We start from the raw sequence: 17310 nt of genomic DNA, 5'->3' as shown, positions 1-17310 counted from the left end.
ACGGACGTAATGAAGGCAATTGGGGACTCGAGAACATCGCTGGAACTCAAAATAGGTGGAGTCTCCACGGAAGTATCTCTCCTACGCCAAGATCTCCGCAACCTATCGTCCAGGGTCGGAGAAGCGGAACAAAGAGTGTCAGACACAGAAGATAACGTCCGCCAGTTGGAGCAACAACTTGCCATAATTGCCCAAAAAGTCAACCAACTTGAATACCGAGCTGAAGACAGTGAGGGCAGGGCACGTCGCAATAACCTCAGGATCCTCGGGATCCCGGAAAAAGAGGAAGGCCCCAGTGTCAAACTTTTCCTAGAAGACTGGCTGACCCACATCTTCGCCCCCAGGAAACTGTCGAAATTCTTCTCTATCGAAAGAGCACACAGGGTACCCACCGGGCGACCTGCCCCAGGAGCCCCGCCCAGAACAATAATTGCACGTCTCCTCAACTATCGGGACCGAGACGCTATCCTGCAGATGGCATGGGCCTCCGGTCCAATTACATACAATGGCTACAAAGTGGGGTTCTACCCGGACTATACTAAAGAGGTCCGAAAGGCCCGCCAATCGTTTGATTCTGTCAAGAAGAAACTCCACTCCTTATCAATCAAGTTCGCTCTCTTCTTCCTGGCGACGCTCAAGGTCCACCATGAGGGTACAACCCACCTATTTCACAACCCCAAAGAAGCATGGGACTGGCTTGAAACGCAGATCCTCAATGGGCCTGCGGCCCGACGCTCGCCCTCTGGACCGTCTGTCCGCAAACCCAGACCTGGGCAGAACTCACCGCCCCACACTCAGACAGTCTCGGAAACCGAATCGCCACAGCGCTCCACCAAAAATACCACAGGGAACGGATGAGGTCTGGGCACCACAGAATTGAACTCGCCGCGGGATACCACGGCAACTACATCATTGCGGCCACCATCGACTAGGCACCGCAGTCCCAAGCGCAGTCCGAGGGATCCCGCAGCGGTTACCACCCGAGCTCGGATCATCCCGAGGAAGCTGCAGTTCACCAAGTTATAAGTTTAATGTTTGGGCGACAGGTGCTCCCAGTTGGGGGGGGAACGGGGGGGGGGCGGAGTACAGGGTGGGGGGAGTTTTGGGGACCTAAGGAAACGGATTCACGAGACAAGAAGGCTGGAAGCAGACGAATGCAGGCGACAGGTGCTCCCAGTTGGGGGGGGGGGGGGGGGGGAGTACAGAGAGGGGGCGTTTTAGGTATATAAGGAATCTGAATTATGGATCGAGAAGGCATGACACCGACGGGCACTGGCGAGGGGGGCGCGCATGGCCTCCGGGCGAAACGCTAACACTACTGTTCTCCAAGCGGCTGGCGGGTCGTCACGGAGCGACCCACTGGCGTTTCCTCTGCGGGAGCACCCCTGCGCTCCCTTGAACCCTATGCAACTGCCATTGATCCGTCCAGATGACGAGCTACAGCACCCACGCAGATAGGATGACCTCCAACAAGATATCCTTACTGTCCTGGAATGTCAATGGACTGGGCTCCAGCATAAAGCGAAGGCTGGTGCTCCAATATCTTAATCGCTACTCGCCGGACATAGCTCTTTTAAATGAAACACACCTGATCGGTACGAACTCCAATTTTTTCAAAAGGTCCAACTACCCACACACCTACCAGGCCGGATTCACGAAAGGCGCCAGGGGCACGATGATCCTCGTTCACAAACACGTCCCCCTACAGGTTAGGAAGGTCAGAGCTGACCCCCGGGGCCGATATGTGTTGCTGCTCGCCGATGTCTGGGGCGAAAAATGGGGCCTCACAGCAATTTATGCCCCCCCGCACGCTCACGAAAGAACTACTGTCTGAACTGCGGCATGTCCTCCTGGAGGAAGAGGCCGATCTGTGGGTGATAGGAGGGGACTTTAACGAGGTCATGGACACTGATCTCGATAGATCTCATAGGAGATCCGGATGCCGCCCCGCCTCTACGACACTCGCCATGTTCGCCGAAGCCCTGGGAATGACTGACACATGGCGTTCACTCCATGGCGACGAGGCCGGTTTTTCATTCTTCTCTGGCGCGCACAAATCGTTCTCCAGGATTGATTATGCCTTCATCCCCAGTAGCATAAACCACAGACTCCTGTCTGCTGAGTTCCTCGCAAGGGGCGTTTCGGACCACTCTCCACTCCTCTTAACCCTGAAGAGCGCCTGCCCATCCGGATCGCAACTGGCGTCTGAATACATACCATCTACGGCTCCCCGAGATAGCGGAGGAACTGGAAAAAAAGACAACAGAGTTTTTCGAGCTCAATGAGGGCTCAGTGGACTGCCCGATCGCGATCTGGGAGGCATATAAGACAGTTCTTCGGGGAGAAGCTATCTCGGCGGTTTCTGCCCACCGAAGAAGACAAGCCCAGAAGATCAGAGAGGCAGAGGCATATGTCCTGGAGTGTGAAAGACAGACCCTGGAGCGCAGCGACCGGGAGACGAAAGATGCCCTGACCACGGCACAAGATGCCCTCAGTAACCTAGCTCTGGACACAGCACGAACTGCCCACCAGCTCGTCCGGAGTCAAATTTATGAACGCGGCGACAAAGCGAATAAGACACTGGCTTGGCTGGAGAGGCGGCAACAAAACAAGGGACATGTGCATGCCATCAAGTCACCGGATGGCACACTACTCACGGACGACTCTGACATTGTCGAAGCATTTGCCACCTACTATGAGAAGCTCTATACCCCACCCGCCGAGAGCTCGCCGGCTGCACCCTCCCATTACCTCGACCGGATCGAGATCCCAAAACTCTCACGACGCCAGTCGGAACTCCTGAACGCGGAACTCACAGAGACCGAGCTGTAAGAGGTGCTAACACAGCTCCAACCCGGGAAAACCCCGGGCCCCAACGGCTTCCCCACAGAAACATGGAAATACCTCGGAGGTAGGCTATCGACCCATATGCACCGCATGTTCCTACGTAGCAAAGAACTCGGGGCGCTCCCCCCGGACCTCAGGAAGGCATGCATCATAGTCATACATAAACCTGGGAAACCTCCGGAGGAATGTGCCTCCTATCGCCCCATCTCATTAATTAATGGAGAAGCCAAGGTCCTCGCCAGAGCACTCGCCAACAGGCTTCTGAAAGTAATAGAGACCCTTATTCATCCGGACCAGTGTGGATTTATGCCCAACAAGTCCACTCGTATGAACCTACGCAGGGTCCAACTGGCGCTGTGCAGAGCCAAAGAGATACCGGTCCCACTAGCCCTCCTGGCGGTGGACTTTGAAAAGGCATTTGACTCGGTCGGGTGGGACGCTCTGTGGGCAATCATGGACCGGATGAACCTGGGACAAGCATTCGTATCATGGGTCAGGCTGCTCTATGCATTCCCGGAGGCCACGGTAAGAGTAAACGGCAGATCCTCTAAACCATTCCCACTGGGTAGGGGTACGAGACAGGGGTGCCAGCTGTCTCCGCTTCTCTTCCTCCTGGCTATCGAACCACTTGCTATTGAGCTCAGAGCTAACACCAACTGGACCGGGTTCGCCTGGCCGGGGGGGGGGGGGGGTGAAGACCGCCTTTCGCTATATGCGGACGACCTCCTTGTCTATCTCAGTAACCCATGCATCTCATGCCCTATTGTTTCCCTCATCCTTAGGGAATATCAGAACTTTGCGGGTCTGAAAGTGAATGAAACCAAAACTATTTACTTCCCAATCCAGGGTGGTGATTCCGCGATTCCCGAGTCCTGCCCATACCACATCTCTATCAGGGAATTTACATATTTAGGCATACGACTCGACCCGACACTTGAAAAGTTCCCCCAACTGAACCTACAACCTGTGCTTGAGCGGTTCAACAGAGACACTTCCCACTGGCAATCACTCCCCCTGTCGCTGTTGGGTAGAGCCGCACTATTTAAGGTGATGACCCTCCCCAGACTCCTCCACGTCCTCCAAAACGCCCCATTCACCATCTCCAAGGAAATCTTCGCACTTATCGATAGGAATCTCCGCACACTATTATGGGGAGGGAAGCAATCCAGAATTGCCCTTGATACGCTCCAAAGATCGGTCTGGGAGGGGGGTATCGGCTTGCCCTGCATATGTACATATTACCTTGCAACACAGATCGGAGTGGTAAATGATTGGATGCATGCAGACCCCACACTACCGCACATCCGTATCGAGCTGGAGACCATGACCCCCGTTATCCCCACTCCAGACACTGTATGCCACCCACAACCGTCTCCCGAGGCTTCCCAAGACGATTCACCATGTCCGCCGAGCTTGGCGGGAAGCACACAAACTGGTCGGCTGGAAAGGAATTCCAACACTGTCCCAACCTATATGGCACAACGCACTCCTCCCAGAAGTAGTGAAAATGGGTGCTTTCGCTCACTGGCACGCAAAAGGGATACACATACTGGCACATGTGATACAGGGGGGGAGCCTCCTAGACTTCGAGACTATGCAAGTACAGTTTGATCTGACGCCCATGGACCGGTTTCGACATGCGCAGTTGGCCCACGCCATCCACACCCAATTCCCAGACATGACAGACATGCCCCCATGCTCTCCCATTGAGACCAATATCCTCCCCCAAGGCATCCCTTCAAAGGTCACCTCCACTCTCTATCAGGCCCTCAATTCTTTTGGGACTACGCAGCTTGACGGGCTCAAAGCAAAGTGGGAAAGGGATGTGGGTCAACTGGAGCCGGAGGACTGGGTCGATGCGTTGATGTCCCCCAGGGAAATTGGGATAGAAAATAAACTCAGACTAATACAATTGAGAATTCTCCACCGCTCTTATCACTCACGGGCTGCAATGGCCAGATGGGGGGGACTAGATGATGGGACATGTATCAGATGCAAAACTGAGTCCGCCACCTTCTACCATATGATATGGGAATGCCCAGTGTTACAGCTCTTCTGGGGGGACTGTATTAATACGATTTCTGCCGCCATGGGAACACCAATCCCTAGGGACCCCAAAATGGTACTCCTGGGCATCTGGGGGGGGAAGTAGACCTGACAAAACATGGGAAGATGTTCCTGTCAATAGCATTAGGGGCTGGCAAGAGACTTCTCGCGGCTAAATGGGGTGCCGCAGACCCACTGTGCCTGAACCGATGGAGGAATGACCTGAACAGGTGTGCGGCTTCGGAACGCCGGATCTACAACGCACGGGGTTGCCCCCACAAATTCAGGAAAATATGGGACAAATGGCTTGATGCGCAGTAAACCCCGCCGGTCGATACAGCTCAACATCTTGATTAACTTTATCTGCCTGCCTTGACCTGCAACTGTCCTTGGCCCTTGGCCCTGCGATGCCCCTCTTGCCTTTGATATTGTCTTTGATGCTGCTATGCTATGCCTTTCTCATTTGTTGTATGCCGATGATTCATGTTTCTTGTTATGTTGTTATGCTTTAAAACTCAATAAACAGAGTTATAAAAAAAAAAAAAGAAAATCTAACATCAGAATAGAGGGCCTTGCTGAGGCGGTGGTGGACAAGGATCTACGTACGATGGCGGAGCAAGTGTTCGCGGACCAGTTGGAGGTGGAAGACTGGTCAGGGATAGAGCCGGACCGCATACTCAAAGTGGGGCCAAAGAGGGGAGAGCCAGTGGCCAGACCCAGAGATGTAGTGGTAGCCTTACACGAGTACAGGCAGAAGGAGAAGGTGCTGGCGGCTGCCAGGAGGGCCAGATCAATCAGCTACAATGGCTCGGAACATCAGCTATTCCAGGATCTAGCCCAGACCACCCTGGGAAGCATAGGATGATGGGCCCGGTGGTACGCGCCCTAATGCGAGCGGACATAAGCTATAAATGGACCTTTCCCTTTGGACTAATGTTCGAATGGGAAGGAAAACATCATTGGGTCACCACCTGCGAGGAAGGTACTGAGGATTGAGGACGAAGGGTCACCAAGGCAAGAACAAAGACCGGCGAGAGACCCGCTCAAGGGGTAAATGTGAGAGTGGACGAAGTTTTTCAACAAGGGGCTAAAATAATCGGGGCCTAAGGGGCCGACGAGGGGGCAGAAGTGGAAGGTGCCCACACGCCCGTCGACACTGGAGCGCCATGCTGAGGAAAAAGGAGGGTTTACAGGAAGGAATGCTGTAGTCTGCCTGGGGGAGGTACAGGATGTCTTTGTTTATCTACATGGGTCTAGGGGTACCCGCACAGGTTTACCCTGGGTTGTTACAAAGGATCAATTACAGAAATTATGGGTCTGGGGAAGCTAGAGGCTGGTTGAGCCCACCCAGAGGGCGGTGGGAGGGTGAAGGTAGAGGGGGATCCCTAAGGCAATCACTCATTAGTGCAAGCTGCACGGTAAGACGACCATGGGAAAGAGGGAAGCGCTTTGGGTGACCGCCCTAAACATCAGTGTGCTTAATTCCCCAGTTAAGAGAAGGAAGGTGGAACAGTTCTTGGGGCGGGGGAAGTCATGGGAATTGCAGCCCTCCAAGAGACGCACGTTCGGAGGCAAGACAGGCATAAACTGAAAATCAAGGGGTACCGCCACCTGTTCCAATCCAACACCCCTGGGACGACGGGGGAGGGAGTGTTAATCGCTATTCGGGACATCCCAGGCTTCCAGGTCATAGCTACAGAGGAGGGGGCACAGAGGGTAGGTATCTGGCAGTCTCTTTCCAATAGGAGAGGGGGACATATACATTGGCAGCAATCTACACCACCAATACGGGGCAAGATGGGCTCTTGTCGGCGACACCAACCTAATTGGACACTTTGGCCAAAGGGCAGATAATATTTGTAGATGACTTTCATCTGGACTGGGAACCAAGATAAGACAGGAGCACAAGGGTGTTCCACAACCAGGTGGTGCCATCTTCCTGCTTATGGCCTATTGCGGTGGAAGTTACCTAGCCACATCCTTAAGGATGGAGTCCTATGTGAGGACATAAAAATCTTGGATTACTTTGCACTTAATGCAACAGAGGGTGCATGCGACCAGGTGGTGTGGGACGTGTTTAAGGCTACATTGAGGGGGGAGCTCATTGTGATGAAGTGTCAGAGGGACAAACAGCTAGGGCTTTTCCAGGAGGAATTGGATGCGCCCCTTAAACAAATAATGGCTCAAATGGCAAATAACGCGAGGAGAAGGTTGCAAAGGGAAGATCAGCTGATTAGGGTCCAATTAGATGTTTTGCAGAATAGAGCTGCAGAGTGTTCATTGCTCTACCTCCAACAGAGGTATTCTGTCAAAGCCAATAAGGCAGAACGCCTGTCAGCGAGGTTGATTAGGAAAATAAAAGAAGTGTCAAGGACAATCCTTAAAATAAAGGCGGGAGGGGGCAAGAAAGAACTGCTCTACCCGACATAATTTCAGTCTTCACAGAATATTATTCATCCCTGTACACATCAGATTCCACTGAGGAGGGAGCCCAAAGGGAATACCTGTCTCGGTTCCCACTCCCTAAGATTACTCCTCAAGAACTTGAGGGAAACATTACTCCTTAAGAAGGGCGGCTCTAGCTGTCTTGCCATCAGGAAAGGATCCATGCCCGGATGGCTTTCCAGCGCACTTCTACCAAACTTTTAGAGAGGCACTGATACTGCGCTTAGTCCAGCTCTTCAACTCTTTAGGGGGAAGATGGGATGGGGGGAGCAGGGTGCATCACCCAGACAATGGAAGAAGCCAAGATTGTGCTGCTCCAAAAGCTGGGTAATGATGTCACTATGCCGTTCGTACCGGGCAATTGCCCTCCTTAATCTAGACACAAAGATCTACACCAAGGTCCTGGAGTCACGCCCGGATAAGCTCCTCCCCAAACGGATTGATCCCGACCAGTCGGGATTTATTAGGCATAGGCAGACGGATAATGTTAGGCGGGTCGGTCATCTAATTGAAAAAGTAAATAAATCTAGAACCCCTGCACTTATACTAGCGTTGGATGCTGAGAAGGCATTCGACTGTCGAATGACCATTCCTCTTCCATACCAGGGAGGTTATGGGATTCAGTTCTAAATTCCTTTCAATGGTAAGAGCTAACTACCAAACTCCCTCCTTGCACCTGGAAATCAACAGGCAACTTTCCCAGAGGATCACTGTCTCACAAGGCACTAAGCAGGGCTGCCCGCTCTCCCTGCTCTTATAAGCCAACCAGCTGGAGCCACTCTTGGTCAGCATTAGGGCCTCCCCGGATAATAGGGGGATTCCCTTTGGGGGTGAGGAGCATAGAGTCGCAGCTTTTGATGATGACATGCTCCTCTTCGATCACAGAACCCAGAAACCTCATTTCCAGGGATCTCAAAGGAGCTTCTTCCCTTTGGGGAGGTGGTAGGGTTAAAAATAAATGCCCACAAGTCATAGTTATTAAACATGACCGTCCCCTCAGAAAAGGTTCAGGAATTGCAGGGTATAGTACCCGATAAATGGACAGAAACAGGCATTAGATATTTGTGAGTCCAGATTACTGGTTCTCTGGTTGCTCTTTACTGTGCTAACTACCCGCCTTTAACGGAAAAGCTGCAGCGGCTGCTGGCGGAATGGGTGCCCTTATCAATATCCTGGATGGGGAGGATAAATGCCCTAAAAATGTGATTTTGCCAACATTCCTGTACTATTTCAAGGCCCTGCCAGTGGGGGTGCCCCAAGGTTTCTTCAGGGCCCTTCAAAAACATGTGGGGTCATTTATTTGGAACCGCATGAGAACCAGGGTAGCTATGCAGATGCTAATGTCTCCCATAAGCCAGGTAGTGCTGTGAGTGCCAAACTTCTGCCTCCTTTTCCTTGCAGCACAAATCAGAGTGATTGGTTCAGGGGCGATTGCGGGAAGGTCTGGTGTCGAATGGACAAAGCAGTGGTGCGCTTGCCTCTGGACAAGGTGTTGTGGCGGTCCAAGAGGGATAGACCTGTAAACATGTACCGTAGCAGGATAGGGGCCCTAGTGGAGGACTTATGGAACGAGCTGGTGCGGAGGGTGAACTTCACCACCTTCCCCTACCTGCTGATGTCACGGTTTAGAAATCCCCAGTTCACATTGGGTATGGAAAGGGGTGCCTTCAAGGGGTGGGAGGCAGCAGGGTGCCGCAAACTACGTGGCATGTTCTCGGGTCAGGACATAAAATCCTTTGCACAGTGCAAGCAGGGCTTTGGGCTAGATGAGGGGGGAGAGGTATCCCTAATGAACTGAGGCACTGGCTTACGAACCTAATGGTCAGGTCAGCTGCCACCAGGGATCTCACGCCCTTTCAACGGTTTGCAACGATAGACACAGGGACAGGCATTTCGTAGGAGCGTTGTGTGGGATTATAGCAGAAGGTGCAAGGAGCCAGGCATGACACTACATGAAGCAGTGGGAAACTGCAGTGGGGCACTGCAGTAGGGCAGCCGCTGGAGTGGGCTGGACCCAGTTATGGGCAGATATCCCCAAACTCACGCAGGCCATCCAGATTCAGGAGATGTGGGTTAAGATAATTGTCCAATGGCATCTCACCGAGAAAAACTACATTAATTCTCACCAACTACGTCAGTGCTCTGCTGGAGGGGAAGTGGGGGACTGGGATTGAAGAAGCATATCAAGTGGGAATGCCCAGTCATACAGCCTAATTGGGACATGACCTGTGCAGCATTGAATAGTATTTTTGGGAGTCAGATGCCGGACAAAACAGGGATGGCCATCCTGGGAATGGTGGGGTTCTGGAAAAATCTACCCTCGAAAGCTCAAAGAAAGACATACGTAATACTGATAGTTACGGCAACGCTTGTGGTGGCACACAAAATGGAAACAAAAAATCGGCCCCCACAGAACTCAAATGGGTTACTTAAACCTGGAACTTTGTGGCACTGGAGTGGGTGACCTATTCAATTCAAGGGGGATCACCAAAGGTTTCTCTCAGACTGGGACATTGTCCTGCCTCACCTGCAGCGAGAGTCACGGGCCACAGGGCACCAGAGAAAAAATTAGATGGCTGGTACGAGTATTCGCTCCACAGGAAGCTGGGAGGAGATATGGCCGAGGATTCTAGGGGAGACGAGGACTATGGGTGGGTTCTCATACAGTGCAAGGACACGTACAACAGCTGGCGAGAGAGCTGGACACTCACAGAAACTTTGGACCGGGAGCCATCGACATAGTTTTTTTGAAACTTTCTTTATTGAATATTCGAATAACAAACAAACAACAACAGAAAGGTTACCTCCAGCCCACAGGTTCTCCCACCCACCCTCCCAGCCATCTACATAGTTCAAGGACTCTGGGCTTACATCATGTGTTCTTACTGTTGAAAATGGCAATGCATTTTTTAAAGCGCATTGCTATTGTGCTGCCTTTACCAGCCAAAATCAGCTCCCTGGCCCAGCACGAACATGGAGACACATTTGACCACATTTGACTCAACATTCACTCGCTTATTCACACACAGCATTCACTCACTCATTACATGAGTGGGTCATAAGTGACCTACTCATATATTTGATATTCCCCTGCACCTGTTCCAAATTTGGCACAGGGAAATGTGTTTTCCCTGTGCTTTGAAAAGTGCACCTCTTTTGAAAATCGGGATTTACTTGAAAATGCCCAAAACCCCCTTTCCACCCTCTGCCTTGTGCAGTTGTGCATTTGGTGGGAAAAAGAGCACCTCAACGTGCACAACTATGATGCACACATTTAAATGTCCTTTGTGCACGGTTCACCACCTTTTCGGCACAAGTGAAGTGAATGAGCATCCCATCAATTGCACCAAACATGTTTTTAAAATCGGGGCATAATGGTTTATCCCTACTGATCACTTCTTTGCACTGTACGTTCATTTTAGAGAGTGTGGTTCGAGGTGCCAGTGGTGAATTAGGAATGGGAAAGGACACATGAGAAGGAAAAGGTGCATGGAGTTTTTACTCTGTCTGCAGTCATTAACCCCAGATTTGCTCATGAGCAGGTATTACGTTAAATACCATTAGCTCCAGAGCAGATACTGTGTCTGGAATGGTTAGCCCCAGAGTAAATGCTGTTCAGAGCAGGCATTGTGTCTGTACTTATAAGCAGTGCTTTAAGTGGGGTAGGAAATTAAGGGCTGTGGGGGGATATTCATTTGGGGAGTGGCTTGTCCGATAGGCGTGACCTAAAGAAGAACCTGTAAAATTGCACAGGGGTGATCTGGCCTACCTAAGTGCATAGCACAACACCATCTGCTTGGTACAACCAAAGCGTGTGATCCTGGGAAAATCAGTTAATGGCACTGTGTCTTATCTGCAGCTCTGTAAGTGATTCTGATTCACTTCATAGCTTAGATTAATATACCATGCCATTATATAAAAAAAAAAAACAACAACTATAGAGTTTCCTTGTGGGATGGGGAGCCCTGGCTGAGCCCCACTTTTTGAAGTCTGCTGGGCCTCGACGTAATCCACTTAACGCCCTGCCCTGCACCTGGCACCATGTTTGTGTGTGTCCTTGTGATTACACGGCAGCACCCTGTGTGTGTCTCTCCCAGGCTCTATGTTAGGGAGAATTCTCAGAAATGTGCCAATTCCTCTCTACCTTAGAGACCCCAGCAACTTTGCTGGATTTTGAGGACTTTAATTTTTAACCTGGAGAGAGTGAGACCTTTTTTCCTACTCTCTCATGTATTTTTGTCATGATTTGAACCCTGTGATTCTTTTGGTTGTGGAGTCTGACAAACTCCATAGGCATCATCTTTCACATTGTGTCACAAAGCACCTTCAGTGCAGTGGCACAGGGAAGAATTTTAGATTACCTGAGGTTTAAATACCTTCTCTTGGATAAACTACTGCTTCCAGGAGCAGTCAAGTTAAATTGACTTACTTACATTTGTAACTTTCTAGACCCAGCACACACTATCTTACAATAGGGTGTTGGAGGGGTTACTTAGTATCCCCTTTGTCTAGTTTCACATGTAAAATTTTGATGTTACCCTTTCCGCAATGAATGGCTTGTGACAGCGGTTTACTTTTAACTACTGTGGTGTGCTTTTACCACGGGTTGCGTTCCCAGCTGCAGTAAAGCACCAGAGGGTGCAATTTATGTCAAAATGGCCCCGGTCGTCTTTTTTCACCATTTCTTTGTAGGAAGGTCCTTCTTGACATTTACTCTGTGCGCCAAACCAGGTTTGGTCCCTTTGTTCGTTTTGTCTTTGGTGGGATTCACGAGTGAGACCCGCCTCTAGCTCCAGGGTGTCTGGCGGGGGCACGAAGATGAGGGAGGTGCCCAAAACTCCCTGTGATTAGTCTCCTAGGACACAGGAATGCACTCCTAGGTGATTGGCCGGCTGGCTGTCTGGCAAGGACAGCCACCCTGCTGGGTGACTGACAGCTAGACTGGAATGAATGGGAGAAACCTGCATAAAAGGCGAGGCTTTTTGGATTGGAAGGCAGAGTCGACCACTGGACAAAGGAATCCAAAGAAGAACTTGGAGGAGATGCCTGCTGCAACTCCTGGACCGTTGGTTTGCCCGGTGAAGCCCTGCTGCTGTGCTGAAGCTCTGATTTGCCTCAACTAGACAAGCCCTGCAAGGACGATTTCTCCTCTTGAGTTGGTGGGACCAATCAACTCCAAAGTAAGCCACCTCGACATCCTCTCGAAGCTGGTTGAATTTCTACTGCAGTTGCTGATGGAACCCGTAGAGCCAGGGAGAGGAACACCAGTTTGTATGTGTTGCTTTTAAGTTGGCCAAGAGCTCCAGGAAGATACTCAGACTCCCAGGAAGCAGGACTGACCGAGCCTGAGCCACCTCAACAAGAGTGCTGGAGGGGTCCAAAAGTACTTACCTGCTTCAGGATATTTGGGTGATCTCTTGTTTTGTTCAATAACCTTTTTCCTTGACATACTCTTAAGTCTGGTTCTAAATGCAAACAGTGGTATATTAATGTCCACAGTGGCCTAGTTACTAAAGTCACCTGAGGGTGTAGGAAGTGTCTGTGTCCATCCCAAATGGGTACTTACTGATTTGGAAATATTAAGAGTGTGTATTTTGGAGTGTATTTGGGTGTTACTATTATATTGCCCTTCTGAAGAAGGCTTACTCAAACTGACTGTTAAATAAATTAATAATTGTTTAATCAAGAAACCTCGTGTGCAAGCGTTTTATTTGAATACTTGTCACTGTGAATCTCTGTGTAACTCCCCTACAGCTCACATTGGCCCCTCTTGAGATAAGCCTGGCTGCTCAACACGCTACCAACCTGTGTAGTACAGACCTACACCAAAGGTTGGGTTCCTATTGCCAGGAGGTCAGGGTTGTTGTAGTGCACCCAAAGGGTACTGCATACAATCTTGCCTAACACTCTGGCTCTAGGTCTGACTGTCACGCTCTTTTTCGCATGTTCTCACGCTCTTTCTCCCGTGTTCTCTTAGTCAATCATATTGTCTGCGTTTTGCGCTCGATTTATGTCTCTCCATCCCTCACACTTCCTCCTCTCTCCCAAAACCCCTCTCCTTCCATGTGTGCCTCAAATCATATACTTTCCCGCAGGGCCCTTCCATGGTCTATTTATGTTCACCGGTTCCTTGTGAATTTAGAAAATAGTTCCTATGTATATAGTTTCTGTAGGTGTATTTTATTTTTGCTTGTGGGTATTATCTCTATGCGATTATAATAGATGTATCTGAGTGCTACATGGGTGTGATAGTTGCATGTATCTGTATCTGCTGCTGTGTGAGTGTTCCTTGGTGTGCCTGTGTTTCTGTTCCGAGAGTCCAACATATAGTAAAACTCACACACGCTGCAGGGATAGTCCATATATGCTAAAACTCCCAAAAAAGGACATCCTAACCTGTGCCAGGCAGATCCAGGCTGTGCCATTAAGCGCTCCTCTGCTCACTGACAGGCAGCAGCAGTGGGCTCGGCCAGTTCTGCAGTTTGCCCGTGGGCCCGAAATGGCGACAGACCCATGCACGCAGAGGTCCAATCAATAAGCAAGGGTGGGGGCGGCAAGAAGAAGTTTCAGGTGCCACGAAGGCCCGGCAGCAAAGGGAAGGACAAAAGGAGCTATTAGCACCTTTTGCCAGAGTAGGAGTTTTGCCCAGGCTTCAAAGGAAGCCGCCCCAGCAGGTATGTTTAGGAGGGGTGGGGGGGGGGCAGAGTCTAGTATTGGGCATCCCGACACCTGGAGGCCAGAGCCTTAGGCAATTTTGTGGTAATCAAAGGCAGTGTTGTGCCATTGGTAATACAGCATTCAGCTGTGCCCCTAACAGGGGCCCATGTCCTCCAGTTTGTTTGTTTTATTTGCTTATATAGCGCGTTGAACCCTGAGGTAGCTAGGCGCTTGTTCTTGTTAAGAGGTTACATACATGTATAATTACAGAAAATACAGATATTTACAGGCATGTTTTGTGGTGCTGGTTACAGTTAAGAATTAGATACAGTGATAAAGTAATTTACAAAATTACATTTATTGTCAACAATGAGAATGATATACAGGTATATACAGTTGAAGGTTGATGGAATGAGTACAAGATGTTTTATTTGAGATGGGTTGAGGAAGAGAGCCATGCTTTGACTTTGAAGCGGAAGGCAAGGAAAGAGTCTTTGTCTCTCAGTGATGGGGGCATAGAGTTCCAAGTTTTTGCCGCTAGGACTTGGAACCTGGTGCCGCCCGATTTCTGGAGTCTGTATTTGGGGGTGTTGAGGCAGTGAGCGTAGTTAGGTCTGGAAGATGTCCTGGTGCAGAATTTGTCGGCAAGGTACTTTGGAGCGGTATTGTTGAGGCATTTGTGGGTGATCATGAGGGATCTGAAGGTGATTCTGCCAGTTGGCAGTCTGTCTAGCATGGGATATGTGGTCCGTGCATGCGATGTTTAGGGCTACCCTAAGGCCATTATTTTGTAAAATGTGTAGTTTGTGTATGTTTTGTTTACTAGTGCGCAGATATAGGGAGTTGCAGTAGTCAAGTTTGGAGAATATCAAGGCTCTTGCTAATATAATACAACTTTGAATGGATAAAAAGGGTCTACAGGCCGTTATTGGTTTGGTGGTGTAGGCTGCGGCGGAGGCCGTGGCGTTAACCTGTCTAGATACAGTCAGGGTGTAGTCGAGGTAGACACGCAGTGTTTTGGCATTATTGAAGACCTTGATAAGGTTTCCATCGATGTTGAAAGAATTGTAATTTGGGGTTGAGTTTATTGAGGCGCTGTTTAGAGCCAATGAGTAAGAGCTCGGTTTTGGCCAGTGATGCAGAGACCAAGCATGCCTTGGAGAGCTGTGTGTTTCCTCCAGGCAGCCGTCACAGACGTAAGTGTAAGTCAGCCACAGTGTCACTCAAACTGCAATTTGCGCGACGCTGTGGCTGGCTGGCTGGCATTTCCGTCAGTCACAGCTGTCTGACAATCATGACGTCGGGCTCATCTCCAGTGGCGGCTGCAGCGGGATAATGTTCCGCCCTGGTGTGGTGGACCCAAGGGCCCCGATTCAGCCTCAGTTCTTGGAGACTACCAGGGCCTGGGTCCGGCTGGCCCCGGTCCACTTAAAGCACTGGTTATAAGCCCCAGGGCAGGTATTTTGTCATTTGTAACGGATTAGCGGGTATTCTGTCTGGAAATGGTATCCCAGATCCGGTACTATGTCTGTAATTATGTGCCCCAGGGCATGTATTGCCATATGTAGCTGATGAGCAGGTATGACGTACTGTATCAGAAGTAATTAGCTCCACAGCAGGTATTGTGCGTGCACTCATTCGCTCCAGCCAGAGTATGACAAGTATGTCCTTAGCGCTAGACAAGGTAGTGTCTGCCTATATTCCTCGGAGTGTTGTTTCTGTGTCTGAAGCCATTAGACCTAGAACAGACACTGTGCCTGCAGTTATTATCCAAAGAACGGTCATTAGACCCGGGGAAGTTACCGGATCTGCAGCCATTAGCCCTGGGGAATTATTACTTTCAGAGTAGGCACTGGAACTGGAGAAAGTACACGTCTGCAATCATAGCCAGCGCAGGTATCATATATATATATATATATATATATATATATATAGTCACTTACACCAGACCACGGTCTGTGTAGTAGCTGCACGGCAGTTACTGCGTCTGCGAGCTTTCCAGAGCCTGAACTGTACCGTAAATGAGCTTCGGGGCAGCTACTGTGTCTACGGTACCAACAACAACAGGCTGCCCTGTGCAATTTCAAAACCAGATGTTTAGAAAGTCACGTACTTACAATGTTTCATTTCAACATGTGATAAGTACAATACAAAGAATTACAGCTTCAGCTGCAGTCTCTCACTTCAACGTGCATTTCCAGAGGTTGTAAAATGGCTCCTCTTATCAATATAACAACAAAGGGGTAAGAACGTCTAAGTTAATGGACGCTAAAAGAAATGCATACAAAATTCACTACAAGAGCTGGACCACAAGAACTCACCTGCTGCTGCCTGGAATCAGGAAATGAGTTTTTCGTAAATCGATGCTTATGTTTCTTTCTTGACAATCACTGATTTAAAGTTCCTATGAGACTCGATAGCATTGTGTGCTTGTATAAAAGTTTGCCGATACTTTCTGAAATGCCTTTACGGCGTCATGACGTCCATCACGTATTTCTGTTTGTTGTCTTTACGTTTGCACTAGGAAGTCTACGTGTTTAGGATGAGAATCATTGAGGAAGGCGCACTCCTTGTGGCCATGCCGTGTATTATTTTGTATTATGTATTTATAAGGCGCCTATGCATCTCGTAAGTGTTTCGAAGCGCCATGTATATGTAGATGCCGGTGGTTTTGTTTTTCCTATTTTGATTGCAGCATCAGAGGATCTTTGTGTGACTTCTTGGCTGTTAAGTACCCCTGGCTCCCTCCACCCCAAACAGAAGTGATTTATAACCGTGCTGTGCACGCTGAGGGAATTTCATGGCAGATGTTTTTTCCAAATTCGGCTGCCAGCAGCAAGTCGGATTATTCTCCATTGTTCTTCACTCTTATCCATAGTGCTCAACCTTTTTCATACATGCCAACATTCTGTGACCAAAAATCTGTAGGAATCAAGTTTCAAAAATATTGAAAAAATCGGTATTTGTTGCCACTAAATCGGTAGGTGGTAGGACTGCTTAAAAAGTGGTATCCTACCGCCTATATAGGTAGGGTTGGCAAGTATGTGGCAGGTGCCGAAGAGAGGGGTGCTGTGTTGACGAGCTGCGCTGAAGAAATAGCATATTGCACTTGCAGGGGGGCGGAAGTGGCGAGACTCGCGCAGGGCGAGGCTGAAACGTGCGGTTTCCCCCGGCTCCTGGCACAAGCTCACACCTGCCAGAACTCATTAGCAGGAGTGGCTCGCCATTCTTCAGCCGCTCGCCCCAGCATGTAGATGAATGGCACCGGGGAGCTGAGGTACGGTGAACCATGTGGCTGTTGATATCCAGAAGTGC

The 17310-nt window shown here is 49.8% G+C and overlaps 1 protein-coding gene across 2 annotated transcripts in view; it reads right to left on the bottom strand.

Annotated features, from left to right (window-relative positions):
• Window positions 1-16443, bottom strand: part of MIF4GD (MIF4G domain containing) — a 165895-nt gene extending 149452 nt beyond the window's left edge. For both annotated transcript variants that reach the window (XM_069654811.1, XM_069654813.1), the window contains exon 1: window positions 16317-16443. The gene's annotated coding sequence lies outside the window, so the exon portion shown is untranslated. The remainder of the gene's footprint in view (window positions 1-16316) is intronic.
• Between the last annotated feature and the right edge of the window lie 867 nt (window positions 16444-17310).

The sequence above is a fragment of the Ambystoma mexicanum genome, chromosome 3q (genome assembly GCF_040938575.1).
Source record: "Ambystoma mexicanum isolate Mex_15411 chromosome 3q, UKY_AmexF1_1, whole genome shotgun sequence".
Taxonomy (NCBI): Eukaryota; Metazoa; Chordata; class Amphibia; order Caudata; family Ambystomatidae; genus Ambystoma; species Ambystoma mexicanum.
The sequence above is the reverse complement of the archived record's forward strand: the minus strand, read 5'-3'. Positions and strand labels throughout refer to the sequence as shown.